This window comes from Prosopis cineraria, unplaced genomic scaffold (assembly GCF_029017545.1).
Source record: "Prosopis cineraria cultivar Desert tree isolate PC_DT_omini unplaced genomic scaffold, ASM2901754v1 PC9, whole genome shotgun sequence".
Classification (NCBI taxonomy): domain Eukaryota; kingdom Viridiplantae; phylum Streptophyta; class Magnoliopsida; order Fabales; family Fabaceae; genus Prosopis; species Prosopis cineraria.
Window position 1 is genome coordinate 28,991,413 of NW_026555340.1, and position 22,555 is coordinate 29,013,967.

A 22,555-nucleotide genomic window follows, 5' to 3' on the forward strand; every position below is an offset into this window, starting at 1 on the left:
GCACCAATCCGAATTCAGCCATGACAACTAGTTGAGAAGAAAACAATGCAAGGCATCAAAATCTAAGGAAAGACAGAATCAACAAATGCATAATCATTTGTGAGTGTGTTATGCATGACACATTAATGCTCTCATTACCTGTTCAATGGTAGGAATTACAGGCTCAGGAGACACATTTTGCTTTTCAAGACTGAGCTTTGAACTTCTATGTTGAGATTCCCTCCAGCGTAAATCCCATGCCATGCCAAGATGATAAAGCATCTGTAAGTAATCATGAAATGTAAAATAGTAAAACTATGAAGCGCCAATTTATTTGTTCACAGATATAAGCATCAAATAATCTTTTAAAATTAGTATATTGTCTTGTTCGCACATATCAATCACCTCACAGAAGCCTCCAAACATGGCAAAACTGTTTGAGGATCATGGTCATTGTAGGGTACAAGGTTTCTCTGGTGCATATTAGGCAGGTTATTTATATATTCGTTAGAAGTAACTTGGTTACTTGGAAAATAGAGAAACAGTGTGGTGTGATGACTATGCCGCTGCTATTCACATGGCTTAAAACCTGGTGCTCTATGAGAGAACAAAGTAAAGCTGTCTTTTGTTTCATTAGAAGCTACAAGAAGTACTTCTTTTTCCAAGCTGTTAGGAGCTAAGACTGTAGAACAAGCTGACATTTTCACTGAAGCTCCTAACCTGATCAAAAACTAGTAATAAAGATTAATATCTAAACCCAACTCGAGCAGAAATGTTATAAAATATGGTATTTAATACTTATATATCTCTGCCATTCTTCTCATCTTTTTCTTCCAACAATATTAACCCGACTCCTATTATGTAGCATCAATTTCAAGTCAGGCACATCAACAGTGTAAGGAATTGCTAACCAAAGGCAATACAAACTTAATGTCGAGGTCTTAAGGATCCAGAGACAAGAGAAACAGGTACCTGAAGCTTCACTATATTTGAGAAAATGTGCTGTGTGTTCTCTTCACTTGTTTGAGAAACAGACCACAAAAGCTCCTAAAAAGCATACAAATTATGTAATTATATGAAGTCCTCAAGCACACAGACATAAATGAGGAAACCAAAATTACCTTCTTTGAATCTTTCAACTTCCAATAAAGTCACTCAAATCACCCTCCTGGAGCGCCCTCAAACAACTAGACATGAGAATAGTTAGATGCAATCAGGCAAATTTTTTAGGATAAAAATTTTTAGAATTCAGAACTTGTTACTCATTTAAGTGTACTATATAGATTCTTAAGCTAATTACCTGTGCAGATTTTCATTGAAATGATCACATTTGATATTCTGAGTAAAAGGAGTAGAATTAGCTCCTATATATGGTAAAGAGAAATCCCAATTCCCAGAACGCCAGGCAGCCTCATACTGCAATTCAGCGAACTCTAAATCATGCTGAAGCCGGTCATTCCTTGATGTTAACCCATGGCAATACAAGTCAAGTACATGTGTACATCCAATCTGCTGTAATGATCTAATCAGCCCTTTGTAAGGCTTGAATTGTCTTGTCTCTTCAACTTTTGTGGAAATAGATGAAGAATCTGCTGCTTGGGTGTGATCTGATGGCAAACTTAAAAAACTGCCATCATCCAGTTTTGAAACATCTGATCTTACAAGCAAGTCATAGTACTCAAGTGCCTTTCCCCAGCTTCCCTCATGCTCAAAGGTAATGATTTGAGAACTCAACTGCAATTTCCAATCAAAACATATGAAAGACCAACAAGAGTGAGACAAAATGCTGACATACAGAAATGCACAAAGCTACAGAAAAACTGATGTCTGATGACAAGACCTACTAATCCAACATTTAGTCCCATTGGTTGAGCCATGTCATTTTGGAAGTTAGCAACTCACTGTCATGTATTTTAAATTGTTTGCCCATCTAAGAAGTCAGGTAGAGATTAGGATCTTGTGACAATGGGCCGGCTTACACAGAAGTTCTTTTTTTTTTTTTGGCTTATACAGAAGTTCTTCTTTCTTTTCTTTTCCTTTTTTTTTTTGGAGTTGGCAAGCAAAACCTCTTGCTGGGCAGGATTGAACCCAAGGCCTTGCACCACAAGGGGTGAAAATATAGCCGCAAGGGCTTTACCAAAAGTCCTAGTGCTTTAATTTTTCATCATGTGGTAGAATGTGGGGGAGCAATCAAAATTCAAAGAATCAATAGTTACTAAATAAATACTAAAGCCTTGTTAACTCCGCATCCAACAATAGGTCGCATGCTGTAAATGTAGTCGTTTCCCATGGAATAGCATGAGACGTTCTATTAGGTATTTAAGTGGATTGGTCTAATCTTTTCATTATGTGGTTTTTTTTTTTTTTGCGGGGGGGGGGGGGATCAAAATTCACAGAAGCAGAGGTTCCAAAATAAATACTAAAACGTGCTTAACTTCACATCTATGTGTCACATGCCGTAAATGTAATAGGTTTCACCACCAAGAAATTGGTTCTTTCCCCTCTATAGCATGATTTTGCAGGAGGATTCCCCATCCCAAATGCCTATCAATTACTATCAGAGCCTGGCTTTCCACAGTCTTTGTTAAGAGTCCATTGAATTGAGTTTTATTTAATTATCATTATTTTAAATTTTGAATTATTTTTTTAGATATTTTATTCAAATATCTATTCATTTAGGTTTTATTTAGATATTTAGTTCTTTAGATTTTATTTAATTATCTAGGTATCTAGATTTTATTCACTATTTTAAATTGTATTTGGCATTACAAATATACTTAGCAATTTAGAAGCAGACATATAATAAAACAAACTTTTGATACTTTTAGGTCTTTGGAAATTCTCTTAAGCGTGGCTATTGAGAAGAGTATAGAACGATTCTTGTTCGATATCATCTTAACAGATTTATTCCTTCTATTTTCTTCCATCAATTCTATGTTTTCTTATTAATATTATGAAGTTAGATTCTAATTTCATATATTAATCGATATTTATCTTCCTTATTCCTCTCTCCCTATCTTCGATCCTATCAGCCTTGGAAAGGGCTGCCTTCAAGGGTCCCAAGCAGTGGAAAGGACTGCCTTGGAAAGTTAAGTGTTATAACAAGTAAAGTGTCACAAATTGCAGCCACTGGGATGTTAGCTCTCTAAAGAGGGCCAATTGATGGAGATTAAGATGATATGAGATGCTTAATCTCACGTAGAGTAGTATGGGATGTTATATGAGGTATTTAAATATGTTAATCAGCTTTTAGATGAGGGTTTCTCATCCTACTCAAGTAAACATCAAGATACAATTAAATGAAGAATACCATCCATTACTCAGTTAAGAGATAAATCAATAAGAAGAGAAAGACTGACCTTGTGAGATTGAAGAATTCCGTATAAGCTGTCAGATTCATTGATTCTAGTTACGGCTGAGACAAGTATTTCAATATGATCTGGCAACTGATGTGCACGAAGGCCAGAAAGAAAAGATGTAGTTACTGAAATCTTAGTTTAAGTAGAAGCCAACATTAAAGCTTATCAATGTGAGGATTTCCTTTAACTATGGCCTGCAAAACCATATATACAGAGGGACCAATCTGGACGCCTACAAATTAAATAAAGGAGGCATACTACAAAAAGACCAGATTGTCCTATCTTGCGTGGGAAAAAAAACATCAGACACAAATATTTCGTATAACTTACCATTTCCCTGTGGGAGAAATCTTGCCCTCCCAGCGTCATACCCATGAACTGCTCTTCACACCAATGTTCCACATACATCATAGAGGTAAAATATGATCCACAACTCTATCACAGAAATAGTAGGACGTCATCATAATTTACAAAAAACAAAATTTGAAGGAACTTCTGGAAGAAGAAGAATAAGGTACTGAAAATCTGCCGCTTACAACTGCTGACTTTGCAACTAGAAGATAATCAATGGAAAACCAATACACCTGGGAAGATAAGGGCAAAACAATTGGAGCTGAATTGAGGCAGAAAAACAATATATGGGCTCCCAAAAGTAAAAAATATTTTGTAACAATAAAAACCATGCAGGAAAGAATGTAAGAAAGATTATACCTTATCCCATGAGGATGAGTACTTTGCCAATACATTCGCTACAACAGATGAGTCTCTTGCCCTCGCAGGTGTTGATCGTGATTTGTTGCTGTAACTTGAAGTCTTTGAATTCTGCATTAGCAAACCACAGTTTCAGCCATACAGCTAGGAAACATGGTGAAATATCTTATCCAGTGTTAACCCTGGAATTGAACTTGAGGTGTATTATACAGTAATCAGTCCGATCAACAATGTAATGGCTTTGATCACCATGGCACACAGGACATATATATATATATATATATGAATTGTTAAATGTACATACTTTATTGGGGAAATTGTTTATATTTTCTCATAATAATCCAATGACATTTACCCAAAAAAGTATTAAGACGCCATAAATGGATAGCTGTGGGAGTTAAAGTATACTGTAGAATATCCCTAAACCTAAAGCCATCAAAGATTATCATCACAAGACCTATATATACTGCTGAAATCAGTATTGACAAATGTCAATAAGCCTTGTATTCAATTGTTGAATTAGCACTTCTTAATGCATTTACAAGAGATGGGCACCACAATTTAGAGGCCAAGAGATAACACATGCACACACGCATACAAATAGAGACACGCACAAAAATGTATATGTGCACTTTGTTCTTTGATTAGATGCTATTACTCAGTGAATTGGTGAATCATTATGGAGCACAGACATGAAAATCAGACTCAAGGAAATATGAAAGGAAGTGACACATGACCCACCCAGCATAGACACATGCATTTTAAAATATATTCAAGTGTGCTTGAACATATAATCAAGAATCGCAGAATATTAAAATACTAGTGTTTTCAATTCTAAAGAATGATCTTTAGAGGTCCAGTCAAGGTGTTATAATCTCATAAGCATCTGATCTGACGTTGAAAGATCTCAGTGTATGTACTTGAGGAGTGGATAATCTATGGTCTTTACACTTTGACAAATCAAACTGCAACCTAAAAGCCTTCAGTCCTTCGAATATGATGAGTATCAATTACATCTTATTTAATAAGCCATTTTATTCAAACTATTAATTACTTAATTTAACGATATTGACTGTAGCCACATCAGGAAAAAATTTTTCTTTTCTTTTTTTTTAATTTCTAGAAATCGTAACTCAATACTAACCTCTACATCAGTTCACACCAATCAAATCCAGCACATCACAAACAGTTAATTGTAATTGACAACTAGAGGAATCTTAATTGCAAATCATTGGGTGTCACCTATAAACTCAAGACCCTTATTTGTAATTGATAACCTGATATTTGAAGCCATTTGAATCGATCTTTGCAACTCATCTTTCAGCAAAAAATTTTAGAACTTAATTGTTATCAAACTGATTTTTTAGGACCTAATTGTCATTTCTCCTGATTTATTTACCTCTTGTTAGCAAAAATAATACATGTTCAAAGAATTAAAATGATATATAATTAGTTGCATCCATAAAATTTAATGAAAAATCACAATTTTAACAGTAGAGACCAAAGAAACTTGTAAATTTTGAGGAATTTTTAAGCTACAAGAACCAAATTAAAGATTGAATGACATTTTAGGTACCAAAAATACTATTTTCCCAATAAAATATAATCATAGAGATCGTAATGATTGAACAATATTCACCTTGGAATTTTCTCGCTTCAATGGTACAAAAGATCTTTCTGCAACATGAAAGATACGGAGTTCATTGAGACAATTTAATAACACTTGAATCGATTTGGTCAACTTATTGGACGCTGCAAAAACATGCTCTTGCAACTGCAAGCACACAAAAAATTCACCAAATTTATTTGCACGTCATATTAAGAATATGAACTTATGTTGAGAGCAACTATTTGCAAGTATTTCAAAGTGGTACATTTCATTATCGAGCATTTTGCATGGGTGTCTAAGATTCCCACGTTTGGTGGAGATTTTATTAGTCATAAAACATAAGGCGTGTGTTAGCAAATACAGGAAGTATTGGACCAAATGCAGGCATCTAAATGCAAGTATCATGGAAACTAGGAAATCCAAAATAACTACATAAATACAAGTGTTCCAAATTTAAACACCTTAGAGTCAAATATTGTAGGAGGTAAGAAGATATAGTTAAATCATTCACTATTTGCCTAGATAATGCAGAGCACTGGCACAACAAGCTCCTTCTGTTTGGGAGAAGGGAGCAAAGCGGAAGAATTACAGTTCTGGAATATTACCTGTAAAGAGATTAATTTATGAAGATCAATATCCACATGCTTCCTTCCAGCTATATTGACAAAAATACTTGGCAGAAGGAGCTCAGCAACTTCAGGTTTAAGAAATACAATATCTTGACACAACCTGGTAGTAAAATGCCCCAGAAATATGAGAAGGGGAAATGTGAAAACAAGATACAGACAAATGCTAACACTTTAATTCTAAACAATTAGCAATTTATGTAACTACCTCAGTATCACATCACTGCAGTAGGCAATCAGCGAATATGCCAATGGGCAAATCCACATCTCGAAAGATTTACCATGCGTCGACCACATAGAAGATTTCTCCAGTGAAATTGCCTCAACTGATGAAATTGATGTAATACACAACACAGTTAATCAATACAAAATGGTAAGTTAAGGAGTAGGACCAACAAAAGGGATGAAAAGGTGTTGTTTATACGGAAGCATGACAGCAGAAGAATGGAAAAGAGATCAAGTAAAAATGAATCCTATTTTGTATCCTCTAAATTTGAATGCATGTAAATAGGGAACATGAGGTGGGTAAACGATAGAACATAATGGCGTCATACAATTCATGTAGCTAACCCCACCTAGTGGGATAAAACTGCTTGTTGTAAATAAGGAACATGCAAGTATTAGAATCATGTTGGTCCTATAATCATAGCAATGGTTACAGGGAGATACAATTCCACCAAAGTAGCAAGAATAAACAAGCACATAACAAAGACAATTAACCATGAAATAATAAAGTACCATAAAATTAAGGCTAAATATATAACCATGTCACTAACAGCCCCCTCAAAATGAAAGTAAATATTAATCAGTTCAATCATAGCTTGGAGTTATAATAGTTGAACTTGATCCTAACGAAGGTACTAAAAACCAAACCAGTCATTAAATTGGTTGAGATAGTGTTTTAAGGGTCAACAGTCCAACCAAGGGTCAACCTAAAGTCAGATCGATCATAATTTAAAATAATATAATTTAAGGTTAATGGTCATTTTTGATATGTCATTGGAACCCTAAACTCAATTATGGGTCAATTATATCCCTCCACGTTAAAGATTCCTCCTCCTATACCCCACCGTTAGTCAGCCGTTTATTTACAGTTAGTGGGTCCCACATTCTTTTTTTAATAACTTTTTTTTATTATACAATATTCATTCTCCCTCCCCTCTTAATAATTTTTTTTCATCATAAAATATTTACACTCTCCCCCTCCATCTCCTTCTCTCCTCTCCCTCTCTTCTCCCTACTTTCTTTCTCCATGTCCTGTCTCCCATCTCCCTCTCTGTTTTGCTTCTCTCCGAGTGAGCTAGCTAACATGGAAGGCGCGAAAGACATAGGGTGTGCTCTATATAGCTCTCCTCCTCTAATGCTCGGTCCAACGTACTCTCTATAATCTCTCTCCATTCCATCTTCATCGTCTTCTAACTCCACTTTCACTAGTGCTTTAGCATCGGGCTTTAACTCCAACATCGATAGGATCCCAATGCTAATCAAGCACAACATCACTACTAGGGATGAGCTCAATAACAACAATAGCAAATCTCAATACGTTCACCACGCCTAGTTGAAGATAAGGACCCCACAGAGAGAGAGAGGAGTGCCACGAGCTATGCATGCATGTATGCATGAATGTGCTCTAATTGAAGCTATTTTAGCTTCTAACCAATGGCCATCTTCTCCCTAATCAAGGACCTTCATTGTAACATCTTGGCCATCATAAATGCCATAACGAATGGAGCCAGACATGCTGCGAGCAATGATGCTCTTGACGATGAGCTTGGAAGGGAGCCAAAGGCCCAAAGTAAAGGGTGGAGAAGAAGGGGCTATATCAGAGGTAGAGGTGGTGGAAGGAGTGGTAGACAAGGAGATCAAGGAGGTGCAAGTGGCCAATGAGCAGCAGCCATGACCAAGGACTTAAGGGGAGGCAGCCACCGCCTCGCCAAACATTGAGACTCCTCTATTGACAAACCCGAAGCTGGTGGCTTATGCTTTGGTCATGGATGGTAGGATGAAGCAGCAATTTGAGAGTTGAGACTTGAGAAGCACTAGTTCAGGAAATCACAAGTTGAGGGAGAAGAGAGGGAGACGAGGTGAGAGAGGGATCGAAAGCAGATGAAAGGAAGAGGAGGGAAAGAGAGATAAGTAGAGGAGAGATTGATTTTTTTTATTATAAAAAAATATAAAAATGGTGGGACCCACCAGACAATATTTTTAAAAAACATTAAAAAAATCAAAAGTGGGACCCACATAATGGAAGAAGTTGGCAATTAACGTCAGGAGCACGAATGAAGCAAATTTGCTGTGTTAAGGAATATAATTGATCTATAGTTGAGTTATAGGGTCACCAATTACATTTCGAGATAAGTTGGGGACAAAAATAACACTTAACCTTATAATTTAATTAAACTGTACAACAATATTCATATTTGACTATGAAAATGGCAATATTTAAATAAAAATTCATCAATTCTCAAGTAAATGACAAATTCATCTGTAAGATCTTATACCTGTCTCGTAAAAATATTAAGTATAAGTTAAGTATAAGTTTCTGACAATAATAAAGTACATCATTAAAAATATTAATCAAGGAATTTAGATTTTATTTAGGCTTTAATATTCAAAAGGAAAAAGGAAAAAAAAGAAATAATAATAATAATAAAATCTAACCCAGGTCAACTCATTTAACCTGTTAGGTTGACAGGGTTTTCTCAAGTTAAAGTTGGTTGACCAAGCTAAAACCAAGTCACAAAGAGTCTGGCTTGTTCAATCAGCCGGACCAACAAGATGACTAGTTCATGAGTTAACCGAGCCATTTCAGTCCAGGTTTGCAAACAATGATCCTAGCAATAACCTTTATTAAGAGATTAGCAAGCTCTGTGTAGGAAGTGATCAGCAACATATTTTATCCTAGTTAGATGTGCCCACGTTGTCACATCAAAGAGTATTTGTAAACATGAGTTCCCTTCTTAAAGAAAATCCCTTCTTAGGTGTCATCTCTAGATATTTAAGAATCATATACATGCAGATTCTTAGTGCTCTTCATTTTGGGTTTGTTCATGGATTGAGTGACAGCACTACTCGAGAAGCTAATATCAATGTAAGTAAAAGGAAAGTGAACTTTTCCACAAGTCACTAATAAGCCGCAATGTCAATAGGAGAACTCTCTTTCTTGGGCCTCTATTAGCTTCCATAGAAGTGTCCATAGTGTCACAGCCCTGGAAATCCCCTGTCCTTGACTTGAACTGTGCTGACCTTAGCATGATCAACTATTAATCTTCGCTAAGTCAACCAAACCCTCAGAATGTAGGCAAAGAAACTAGGAAATTTGAACACAAGAGAGAAGAAAGCTAAGATGAGAGAACTTTAAAGGTTTATTTCTTTGCTCGTTTTTCTTGTTGGCTACAAATGAGGGGTGAAGGGGTATTTATAGACATCCCCCTTATTCTAGAGTTTTCGCACTTCCTTAATGGATGGTGGAGATCAATCCAATCTTACGGTTTACATTCATCCTTTAGAGTGTTTTATAGAAACATCTACAACAAATATCTAGATATTTACAAGAATATTTTTAGACTAATTTGCAAAATATGTGCAGAATATTCTAGAACATCCTAGAATATCCCAAGATATTCTAGATATCTCCAATTTCCTCCATAAGTTTCTAAAACCTTTTAGAAACTTCTAGAACCTTCTAGATTTCTCCAGTTATTTGTAGACTATTCCAGATGCTTCTAGAACCTTCCGAAACATTTTAGATTTTTCTTAAACATCCTAGACTCTCCTGGAATTCTCTACATTGTCCTGGACGTCTCCAAAAACACCATAATCTCATAGGTTCTTCTCTTTTTGAACATTGGTTGTGACAACAGGCTTATATCCTACCACCTATGTTTCCCTTAACAAGTCTGGCATATGCCTAATCCCATGTTGAATAGCATGAGTTACTTCATAAAGTACTAAAGTAGGGGAGTTCAACTACAAAAATTAGTAGACATACAAGAAAGGTGGAGATCCATTCTCAAAATTTGGTTATTAAGGTATGAGAACTGATGAAAGCAGAGGTTTACGTCCTCTGTTCTTTCATATTTGATCAAAATCTACGGCTGAATACACATATGCAGACTTAATAGAGAGAATCTGATTTAGTTTGGATATTGGGAGAAAAATTTGAGAATAAAATATATTTAAATCTTCAAACACCACCAAGAACCACTTTACTTTGAATACTGCTAAATATAAGATTAGGCAACTCATACCACCTTTGTAAAGCCAACAGCTCGGTGACTACATGACACTTCACCCAACTTCCTTACCAATTAAAGCTCTCAATAAATAACTAGCTATTGATATGGAAGAACCACAATGCTCAAGTACTCCATTTTGAGAAAGTCATACTACAAAATATGGGTCTAAGTAGCCCATACTGATGAGGTCTTCATCATGTACACGATCAAATTGTCTACTTCCGATTCAAATTAGTTTTAACAGTAGGACTTCAATTATTGTAGGAGAAAGTGAATGATTTTCATTGACTTGAAGAACAATGTGAAAGCAAAAGGATGCATAGAGGAGTAAATTGAAAAAAAAAAGCTAATAAATACCATACAATCAACAACTAGTTAATAATTCTAAAAAATATTTACAATAAAGAGCAATAAAAGCAAAGGTATTTCCACACTCTTACCTCCTCTGCACCCAAATTTCCTTTGAATAGTTGGAAAGGTAACACAGCCAAACACTAAAATGTCACACCATACCATTCTTACAGAAGGCATATTATAATCCCTCCAAAGTGTTAAATTATATATCTAAAGTAGGGAAACAAATAGCAGAACAAAAACTACCCTTGACTTAATTTCAACTATATTTATGGGGATCAATAAAAGAACATGCATTTAAACCCAAACACTTTTGAATTCACAATAACTATTAAAGCCACGCAAAAATTAATAAACATACCTTTTGACTTCTTTTCCAGGTCCAGAAGTAAATTATCCACAAGTTCATTATTAACACCCTTGGAATGCACCTGCATTTTTACACAACATAGGTTATTATGAAGGAAGAGATCCCATGAATATCAAGGCTCATCAGAATCATGATAAGGATCAAGTACATACTCAAGTATTTCACCCTAATTCCTAATATTCAATTCATTTCCACATTTCATCCAGTGTACAATTAGCAATTGTGGCCCACAAAAAATTACATGCGGAAACTTCATTGACTCCTAATGTGGAAAATCTCAACTCCGTATGTAATATACCTCAATCAGAGACCTCTCATACGAATCAATAGACTGTAAAGCACTTTGGCCTCTTTCAGTAGAAAGGATTCCCTATTTAAAAAAGGAAGAACAAGTCATATCACAATATAACTAAAGGAGCAAGGTAACTTAAGCCCAAACAGCATAGACAATTAGTTAAGAAGTAAGGAATGTGATATTTGCAATTAACTAATTGGAAGGAAGTTGTGGGCTTAAAAAAAGTATGGTAAACTTAATAAGCTGTTTTCTCAGAAATAATAAATATTTCAGCAAACTACTAAGGCCTGTCTAATATCACGAATTTAAATTAGGATGCGAGTATATATTCGCATCACATCCAAACAATAATAGTACTCATCATATTTTAATATTACATAAACAATCTTAATTAGTACTCATCAAAAAACAGTTTCCAATCATGAGAACATACCCGAAGAGTTTGAGATGCCCTATCAATAATCTTCACAGAATCATCCATCAGATACTTCTTCAGAAATTTCATAAGGACAATCAGGAGTTCTTCAGATAAGCAAGCATCTATGTTAAAACCAGTTTCCATTTTATTCCTGCTATCCATTAATTTACCAACATGGATATGGCTGGTTACACCAGGAAAATGAAAAACAACAGAGTGTGGGTCCCCAGCACCAACCTGCAGCAACAATGCAGTTTCAAGAGAAAAATTGTCAGCTTGACATGGGATAACTGTATATCAGCACTTTCAAACATAAACAAGTGAAAATAAAAGGAATACCCTAGATATGAAATCTGACACCAATTCTCTAATACAACTTGCATCATTTGAGCTACTAATAAGAACAAGTCTCCAGATTGCATGGACAATTTCACGATCACCATGCCAATATCTGTCTTTAGAAAAATCTTCAGCAGTTCCCCTCTCATAGAAGTTCCTCGAATCAATAACTTGCTGTGCAATGCCTTAAGACTACAAGAGTAAAAAAAATTCCAGAAGCAAGCACCTTAGATAGACAGAAACTTTTGAAGGAAGTTTTAAATCACAGAAACTCCAATTTAATTAGTTAAGGTACTTGTTTAGTGGGGATTGCATTTTTCAGGGGTTGCATTCAAAGTTTTTTTACCAGCAGGGACAGAAAAGGGATAAGCCTCCCCTGTCCTAAATCCAGGCACAGGAACCTTAACCCCCACCCTGCAAGGTCCCTATCCCCAATAAATTTACTTAAATATCCCAGGAATGCTAAGAAAGAGAATCACCTTGAGAAAAGTATCCTTGGTGGAAGAAAGCAAGACCTCTTCACAAACTGAAAAAAGACAGTCCACATGAGAAGTTAAAACAGCTTTAGCATCAAACCTCATGTTTTACATTATAGCCATAAAAATGGGTTGGAATATGAAAAACATTGACCTTCAATAAAAGGTCCCCAACAGAGTGAGCATGGCATAATTCTTCATGGAATTTCCTTATCTCATCAAAGATTTCTAATTCAGGGAAGGACTCCAATTCCTGGAAAGGATATATTTTCAATAATCCACAAGGCATGATAAAATATATGGTTAGGGGTCATTTTTGTGTTTGAATTGTACACAAAAGTTCACAAATGTCCTTAAACTCAACTAGAAGTCAATTTTGTTTCTCGACTTTAAAGATTCCCTTCTTCATTACCCTGTCATTTTCTCATCATTAGTTGATCATTAGTGGGCCTCACATTATATTTTTTAATATTTTTTTTATTTTAAAAATAGTTGAGTTGAAGGGCAAAAATGACCCTTAACCTAATAAAAAATATTAAAAAAAAATAGTGGGACTCACTGATGAATAATGGACGTTAAGTGTCTTTAATATCAGGATAATGATGGAGGAAATATTTAAAGTTAAGAGACAGAATTGACTCATAGTTGAGTTTAAAGGCATTTGTGACCTTTCATGTACAGTTCAGGGACAAAAATGACCCTTAACCCTAAAATATACCATGACAGATACAACTTAACTGCCAGAAACTCACTTTGATGTAATCATACATTGATGGATCAGAATCCACAGTTAACATATGGAGAAGAGATAAAACTTGAGATGATTTAGTGCTATGAAGCCCTTCTTTGGCTTCATTGGGAATATAACATCCCACTAACTTTGAAACCAGAAACTAGATAGACAACAAACAAGAAAAGTTAGGTTAAAGAGGGAAACCAATGAACTAAAAAGCATGGGGAAATTGTTATAAATAAATACCTGTAGTTGTTCTCCAAGCACACAGGTGATTTCAGGAGATGGATTCTTTCGTAGAACCAGCAATAATGCATGAAGTATACGTACACATTGTTCTTGTAAAGCAGGACAACCAATAAATGGCCCAACCAAATTGAAAACATAACTGCATTTACTCAATTTAAGCAATGTGAATGAGAAATAATGAGAAAACAGCTTAAAACACACAAATTTAACCTGACAATTAAAATCTGATTATAAAATTCACAAAATCCAACCCAAAAGCCTTATGACATGTCTAGGTAAATAGGGCAGGTTGATATATAGACGACCCAACTCACAAATTAAGGGTAGCAGATTAAGTGGGCAACAATGCAACAACATGATTAAATAAAAACTACAAAAGTTTGAAAGATTTCAAAGCCATTATGCTCTTTCGGTGATTGACAAATTGAACAATAATCTGAACTAAAATTTTAGAGAGACAGTCATGACATAAAGGAACTTCATAGCTACTCGTATAGTAGAATCTAGACTGACCAGTCTTAGCTCAAGTCATAATGATAGGTAACAATTTACCATTTGAAAGTACAAGTTGAACATTGCGTATTTTTAGGGTTCTCAAGGTCACCTTGCTAACATGAAAAAGATAAATTGCTGGGATAAGTTTCCATCTTGGAAGCATTTTAAGATTACAAATTTGAGAGGAGGATAAGTGTAGCACATACATGAGAAAATCATCAAAGGCTAGTAGAGTAAGGTAACAGCAGTTCAGACATTCAACCTACTGACAGGTAACAAAGCTGGGTTGGTAGGCAATAATTCTTTGCTTGTAAACTAAGATCCTGCTGCTCATGAGAATTTTGGTTATAGTCAAATTTCCTGTAGTAGAATCTAGGCTGACCATATTCTCAGCTCAAGTCATTGTTAGGTAACAATTTACTATTTGAAAGTACAAATTGAACTAGCATATTTTTGGGTCCCCAAGGTTTCCTTACTGACATGACAAACATAAACTGCTGCAACAAGCTTCCATCTTGGAAGCACTGTTAAGATCACAAATATTGAAGGAGAATAATTACAGTACTTACACACGCTGCCAAAAGATTATAGAATTGAAATGAAAACGATGTCAATCCAGCAAGCAAACTAAATTGCATGTATTCAACTTTTAACAGGTAACATCTGAGATCTCTTGCCATTGAACTTACTAGGTTGTGCTTGGAACAGCAGCTCTATCGGCAAGAATACTTATAAGCACCTCAATCCCAGCAAGACGATGACGCTTGTGCCTATAATTAATTGCTGCCGCAATTTTATAATGAATTTCTACCATAAACTGTCAATAAAAATATCAAGATTCATTAGATGAAGCCAAGAACAAAAAGAGAATTATAGGACGTGAAAACCAGAGCCCCATATACTAGTAAATCACCATGAAAACTCTATCAGGACGGAAAATGTTAATCTTGTCAGCAATGCCAGCATTTGTATGAATGTCAACCCTGCAACATTATATAATGTCATGTCAAGATACAAGCTCCAAACTCACCCTGAAGAAAAAATACTGGCAGGTAATAAAACTCACATCTCAATGAAACCATCAACAACCGTTTGAATTGCATTCAACACAATCTCTCTGGAAAAGGAAGGGACTACAGGGTCTGGTGTGCAAGAGGACAAGGATAGAATGTTGCTGACAATAGATACCTACAAGTACAAAAGAAGCAGGATGATACAAAGGAAGAAAATAAGCTTTTTTTTTCCCCTTAATACAAAGGCCACAAAAAAGGTGCAAAAAAGAGGCTAGTAAACCACATGTAGCTCATAACGGAAATCATGTAAAAGTAAGTTCCTACATCAACAGCAGGGTATCTAGAGTAACGGCTTCATCATTCAGTTGGTGTCCCAGTGAGCCAACCAGAAGAAAATGACTATTTAAATAAATTCATTTGACAAAGAAAATCTTGCTGCTACATATAAATGTCAATGGATGCTAACAAACTGCAATGCTTGACACTAATTGACATAAAGTGGAAGTTAGAATTATCTTCCACATTTAAAAAAAGCAATCGCCAGCCTATATAAATTGTATGAATGAAGAATGGAGTATATGCAAGTAAAATTAAAGGAAAACAGCATTTAAAGCAAAGTGCAAAGGAGCAGACCATATTTCTCTTTATGAGTTTGTCCCGTTCAATCTCAGATATCTGAGCAAAATGCAGAATGGAGCTCTGAAGGACATGTGTTCCCTTTTCTGATCCAGGCTTCTTGCTGCAATGCAAAGCCATACAAACTGAAAATATGGATGCAAAATGATTTTTTATGATAACTGTCAAAGGTTGACAAGCAATCTGCAAAAATAATCCCTGTTAGAGAAAACAAGAAATGGAAAGCGCAAATATAGTAGAAGATACAGAGTTTAAAACTTTTCTACAATTAAAAGAAATTCCTAGCATCCTGATGTGCAATGCAAAACATAGAAATAATACAATATACTACATCATGTCCTGATGCTGATTCTAAAAGCTCAAGGACATTAAATCAAATTCTATATTTTAAATGGAAATGACAAGTTTCTTCACCAATACTAACAGAATACTATTTTAAAAGATGCTCATACCTGGGCAATCCAATTGAGGTCAGAACTGTTTTCATGAAGTAGCAAGGAGGGAAGAAGCCAATGACAACAATACTGAAGAAAATGATCGGGCTCAGCATCTGGCAAAAAGATTCCTTGCCTGCAGAACAACCAGTTTTTGAACCAAGAAAAGTTCATCACAGTACATCAGATGACAGCCAAAGTTCTTCAAACAAGCTGGCATGGCTATAAATATTTAAAAAAAAAAACACTCAGATCCTTCATTCAATTGTGGAATTGATGGAGATGTTATGTATCTAGAATAGATTTTACAAAACCATGATGAATTGATGGAGATGTTATGTAAAGAATATAAGTTGGTTGATTGAACTGAAAAAAGCAGTCAAAATAATTTGTATCCGTAAAGTACTTGTTAAGACTAAAGGGAAATTTCATTGAACTACTATAAGACCAATATATTACATGTTAGTAAATGTCGAGCATTGAATAGATAATGAGCAAAAAAAAAATAATAATAATAAGAGTAGCAAAGACAAGAATGTGGAGATAGATAAAACCAGAAAGACAAGATTTGCAATAACTGTATGCAAGGAAATGTTAGTATGGCATCTATCAAGGAGAAAAAGGTAAAAATTCAATTAATCTGATTCAGGCATTTGCAAAGAAGGTCATTAAGGGCTCTAATGAGGAGAGCTAAACAATTGTTCTTTACCCCTTTGAAGAGATGTAGGAGACCACGAAAAACACTAAAAGCAATCGAACAAGTGCTCATGCGAAAATGACATATCTAAAGAGAAAGTTGTCAATAGAGTCCAATAACATCAAGCAATCCATATAGTTCTTAGACATCCTATTCTTCCATGCATATCTTTCAGTTATTGTTCTATTTGACATATTATGCTTTATCTTGTATCTTCTATTTACTTATTTCAAGATTCTCAACATAACAATAGATCCCATATCATCTATGTAATCTTTCTATTATTAAATAGGGATTGATCGATGGTAACATTCCTAGATGTTTTTACTTTGACATTCATCACATATAACCAACCTTAGTGGAATAGGTTATGTTGTCATTGATGTTGTATTGTATTTGTTCCCCTCATCGGGACTTTGGATGCACTTTATTATTACTTGACATGATTTCAAAAGTTAATTGATATGTCATAAAGATCAAGCATCCAGTTACTTGCGCCACCCACTGTTAAACAATCTAGCACCTAGAAATATCATCAGATTCTTTTTTTTTTGTGCATAAAATTACACAGAAAAGAGAGAGAAGGTATGATCATTGTTAAAATGTATAGTTAAATAGTATAAATTTATTTTATTTCTTTAACAGAAAAATTAGTCAATGGTTAGAGGTTAAGACAGCATTTATTACTCCATGTTGATGTACTTTTATAAATAACACAGCTAGCTTCTATAAATGATAGTAGTGAAATAATAAAGAGTAGTTTTTCACCAAATTTGTCATGGCATCAAAGCTTATTTGAGGCTCAGAGTTCTTTTGAGATTGGGTTCATTTTTTGCAATAGGGTTTCAATATCTTTGTGTGTTAGGGTTCTGAACAGTCAGACCCACTGTTGCCAGAGACTATTTAGCCAACAAGCGCAGGACCATCACTTCCACCTGTTGCCAACCGGCCAAACCCCAAAGTTCGACCTCCGTCCACCGCCTGACTGAATTTACCCAGTGCTGCGTTTCCAATGCATGAGAGCGCGTTTGGGCTCCATTTGGCCTCCAATCGCCTCCATTTTGCTTGGAATCTGCTTCGCTCCTTGTTTCAATCATAACCGACAAAAAAAACGCATCTAACAGTACTGGGTCTTCCTCGATTGGGTTTTTCTGGAGAGGTGCCAAGTGTTTCGGTTGCCTATCGATTGACTGGAGCTAACTTTCTAGCTTGGTCTCAATATGTTTGTACCTTTTTAAAGGGTTGAGAGAAGCTTAGTCATTTACTTGGGACTAGTCCTAAGCTAGGAGAACCCAAGTTCGATGCTTGGGATGAAACCAACTCACTATAATGTCTTAGTTGTGGTAATCTATAGCCCCTGAAGTTAGTCTCAAGTGTTTGTTTCTATCCTTAACTAAGGAGATTTGGGATACAATGCACCAAACTGACTCGAAGGTGAAGGATGCTACCCAAATTTATGAGATACAAACCAAGATTTCCAATACCAAACAGGGCAGTAAATCTGTCACTGAATACTCTACCTTTATGAAAAGTTTGTGGCAAGATTCTGATGTATTACTTTGAAAGATCCTGATGATGTAGCTACTTTTAAACGCTTCATTGAGAAGCAAAGAATTTTTTAGTATCTTGCCAGGCTTAATTCAGAATTTGATCTTGTAAGAGTTCAAATTCTTGGTCGGGAAGATGTTCCCTCTCTCAATGAGACATTTGCCATTGTATTAGCAGAAGAAGGCCGTGGAGGAGTGATGATAGAAACTCCATCTATGGAAAGCTCTATCCTGGTTTTAAAGAATGTTGCTTCTTATTCTGTGAAAAATGAGAAATGAGGGGACTCCTCCAAGAAAGAACCTATTCGATGCTCTCATTGCAAGAAGCTGTAGCACACCAAGGAGAAGTGTTGGAAGCTGCATGGTAAGCCTCTAACTATGACAAAGGGGCAAGCTCATGTGGCCACTAATTCTACCAGGGAGAATTCTAGTCAGACTGATCTTAAGGGGGAGATTGAGAAACTAAGATCTATGCTACAGTCACTTGACAAGGCGACTACTTTTGGTTCTAGTACATGTATCTATTCTTCGGGGTTTTCAAGGATCTCCTTTTAGCCTTCATTTGTCTTATTTTCATCTACATTTAGCATTTATTGCCTCAAAACAAGATTTTCTTCACCCTTAGATTGTGGATTCTAGAGCCTCAAATCATTTGACAAATTCCTCCTAGAATTTTGTATCTTATAATCCACGTCCTAGTACTAGGAAAATCATGTAGGGTGACGGGTCTGTAGCTACTGCGGCTAGTCAAGGGGATGTCAAATTGAGTGACAGTCTTCTCCTAAAAAATGCCTTGCATGTTCCTAAACTGTGCACTAACCTTATCTCTGTGAAAAAACTTGCTACTGATTCTAATTGTTATGTCCTATTCTCTTCTATCTCTTGTCTTTTTCAGGAGCAAGAGACGAATCAAATGATTGGACTTGCTGAAGAAAGAGATGGATTTATTTTTTGATGAGCCTAGTGAATGTAGTAAGATTCAAAGCTTGATGGCTTCCTCCTCTTCTCAGTCAAAAAGAGTCAAGTCTAGAAAAGTGATGGCTCTCTATATTTTTATATATTTTGAAGAGCTTTATTGATCTTTTAGAGATTCATCTAGTTATTTTTTGTTTATTTGTCTTGTGTTTAATGGTTATTTTGGTTTTAGTTAGCTTGTCTTGTAAATATTGTACTTTGATTTTGTTTTAGAGTAGTTTCTTTTGTTAATTTAAGTTATTTTGGATTTTAGAAAATTCTGCAAGAGCTTGGAAGAGGTGAAGAAGAAAAAAATAATGAATTTAATAAAGAAATTAAATTTTTATGAGCAGCCCCCATAGTGGGTCAGTATTATAAGGCAAATTCTGAACCAAAAACAAAGCCTGCTACAGCGAACCAGAAATGCACAGCATCAATTTTTAGATAGAAAAGCGAGAAAACGCGAGGGTTTGAGTAAGTTTGACTTTTGGGAAGTTCTTTAGACTAAAGGAGGCGACTTTGAAGACTGGGCATCGACCTAAGAGCTTGGAAGAAGAGGATTCATCCACATTTTGTGATTTCCTCTAATTTAATCTTGTTTTTCTCCTTCTCCTCCAATATTTCTGGTTTGGTTTCTTCATTTTGCTGATATGAGATTGAGTTTACCAATGTATAGCTAGATTTTCTTCATGACCTAAGCAACTACGAACTTGATTGTGTATTAGATACTATTTTCTCCAATTATTCTATGATTAATATTAGTTTTGGGTTACTTAATCTCATTTATTATGACTTGCTTGATGATTGGCCACCATTGAGTTGAGATTTAGGGGTTTAAGGTTTAACTTGAAAAAGAAAATCTTCAATAGACCTTGAGATTAGATAATATGGGATTAGAATTTATTCTAATTTGCCATTAGGATAGGAATATACCTCTTGGACCCATATAATCATATTAGAGTGTTATTGAATTTTTAATGCCTCTTAGATAATTGTGTTAACATTTGCATTATTATTTAAGAAAGGGTTGTAATTGATTCGAAAGACAATTTCAACTAATTAGACTCTAGATAAATCAAACAAAATTAATCTTAGGTAATTTGGAGGAAATAGATTCCAAGAAGTAAATAAGAGACTAGGAGCTCAAGTCATCTCTTTTATGAAATTGTTGTTTGGTAGAATTAATTGCATTTGAATCTTAATTGTTAATTTTTCTCATTTATAAACTCTCATGTGTAATTTGCTTAAAGTGAATAAAATGGGGAGTTTAATGCCTATTTGCCAATTTACTTAATTCTTTGTGGGATCAACCTTGACTCATTACTATATTGCATATTGACCCATATAATTGCAGCGTCCATTTAATTTTTGTGTGCATCAAAAAGATCTGATTGGGCTGTATCATCATCGTTAAGGTCACCCTTCGTTTAATGTTTTGAAAGCTATGTTTCCTTCTTGGTTTAAAGATGCACCTGTTGAGTCCTTTCATTGTGGTGTTTACGAGTTTGCAAAACATAAACGATCTTCATATCCTATAAGTAATAAAAGAACGTCTGTTCCGTTTAGCCTGATTCATAGTGACATTTGGGATTCCTCTAGCATCCCTAATGTTACCGGGTCTTAATAGTTTGTGTCCTTTATTGATGGTTGCACTCGTGTAACATGAATTTATTTGCTAAAACAAAAATGTGATGTCAGAACTATTTTTCCCACTTTTTATAACACGATTAAAACTCAATTTGGAGTTAGGATACAAAGGTTTAGGTCTGACAATGCAAAAGATTTTTTTCAATCAATCATTATCCATATTTTTTTCTACACATGGAATTCTACATGAATCATCCTGTGTTAATACTCCCCAACAAAATGGGGTGGCTGAGAGGAAAAATAGCTATCTTCTTAATGTTACTAGAGCCTTATTGTTTCAAACTAATATGCCTAAGCAATAGTAAGGAGAGCTGTTTTAACTGCTACATATATGATTAACAGACTTCAACCCCAATCCTTGTTTCAAAAAATCCTATTGATGTTCTTACCCAATTTTTCCCTAATTTTAATGCATCAACTAGTCTTATGCCTAGAATATTCAGATGTGTGGTCTTTGTTCATGTGCATTCTCAACAAAGGACTAAACTTGACCCTAGAACCCTTAAGTGTGTGTTTGTTGGGTATTCCTCTACTCAAAAAGGGTATAAGTGTTATCATCCTCCTTCTAAGGAGCTTTTTGTGTCTGCTGATGTTACTTATTCCAAATCTGATTCTTATTTCAATACCCCTCTTGAAAAAGAGAGCCCTCTTAGTGAGGATCAAGCTCATGATCCTCTTGTCAATGAACTTCTTAGTTCCTTACCTAGTGAGACCTTGGAAGCACCATCAACTTCTAAATCTACTCATCCACTACAGGTTTTCACTCAGAAGAAGAAGAGAATATATCAACTTACACAAGTCTAATCATTTGAAACGGCTCCTGCTCAAACTTCTGAACCCGTGCATAAAAATTGTGCGGTAACTCTTGACCTTCCTGAAAACACTGAAATTCCTTCAAGTTCTCATGGTGTTTTTGATAGTCAGGATGTAACTGAAAAAAATTCAGAACAGCTTAATTCAGATCTTCCTATTGCTTTAAGAAAGGAGACCCGCAGTTGTACTAAAAAATCCTTATCCCCAAATCTTCGTTTCTTTCCCACGAGAAATTATCTTGCAATCACGAAGCTTTCCTTACTAGTCTCCATCCCATCTCAATACTACCACAGTCTGTATCAGAGGCATTAGCAGATGAGAATTGGGTTAAGGCAATGAAGGTTGAGATCGATGCACTTGAGAACAACAATACTTGGGATCTTGTTCCATTACCAAAAGAAAAGAAGCTTGTTGGGTGTAAGTATGTCTTCACTCCCAAATATAATTCTGATGGTTCTTTAGGCAAATACAAGGCTCAGTTTGTTGCCAAAGGATATACTCAGACATATGGGGTTGACTATGAAAAAGCTTTTGCTCCTGTTGCGAAAATGAATATTTTTCAT

General features: G+C 35.3%; 1 pseudogene; it reads right to left on the reverse strand.

Moving 5' to 3' along the window:
- The window catches only part of LOC129320696 (serine/threonine-protein kinase ATM-like), a 25,097-nt pseudogene continuing 2,542 nt past the window's right edge, over positions 1 to 22,555 (reverse strand).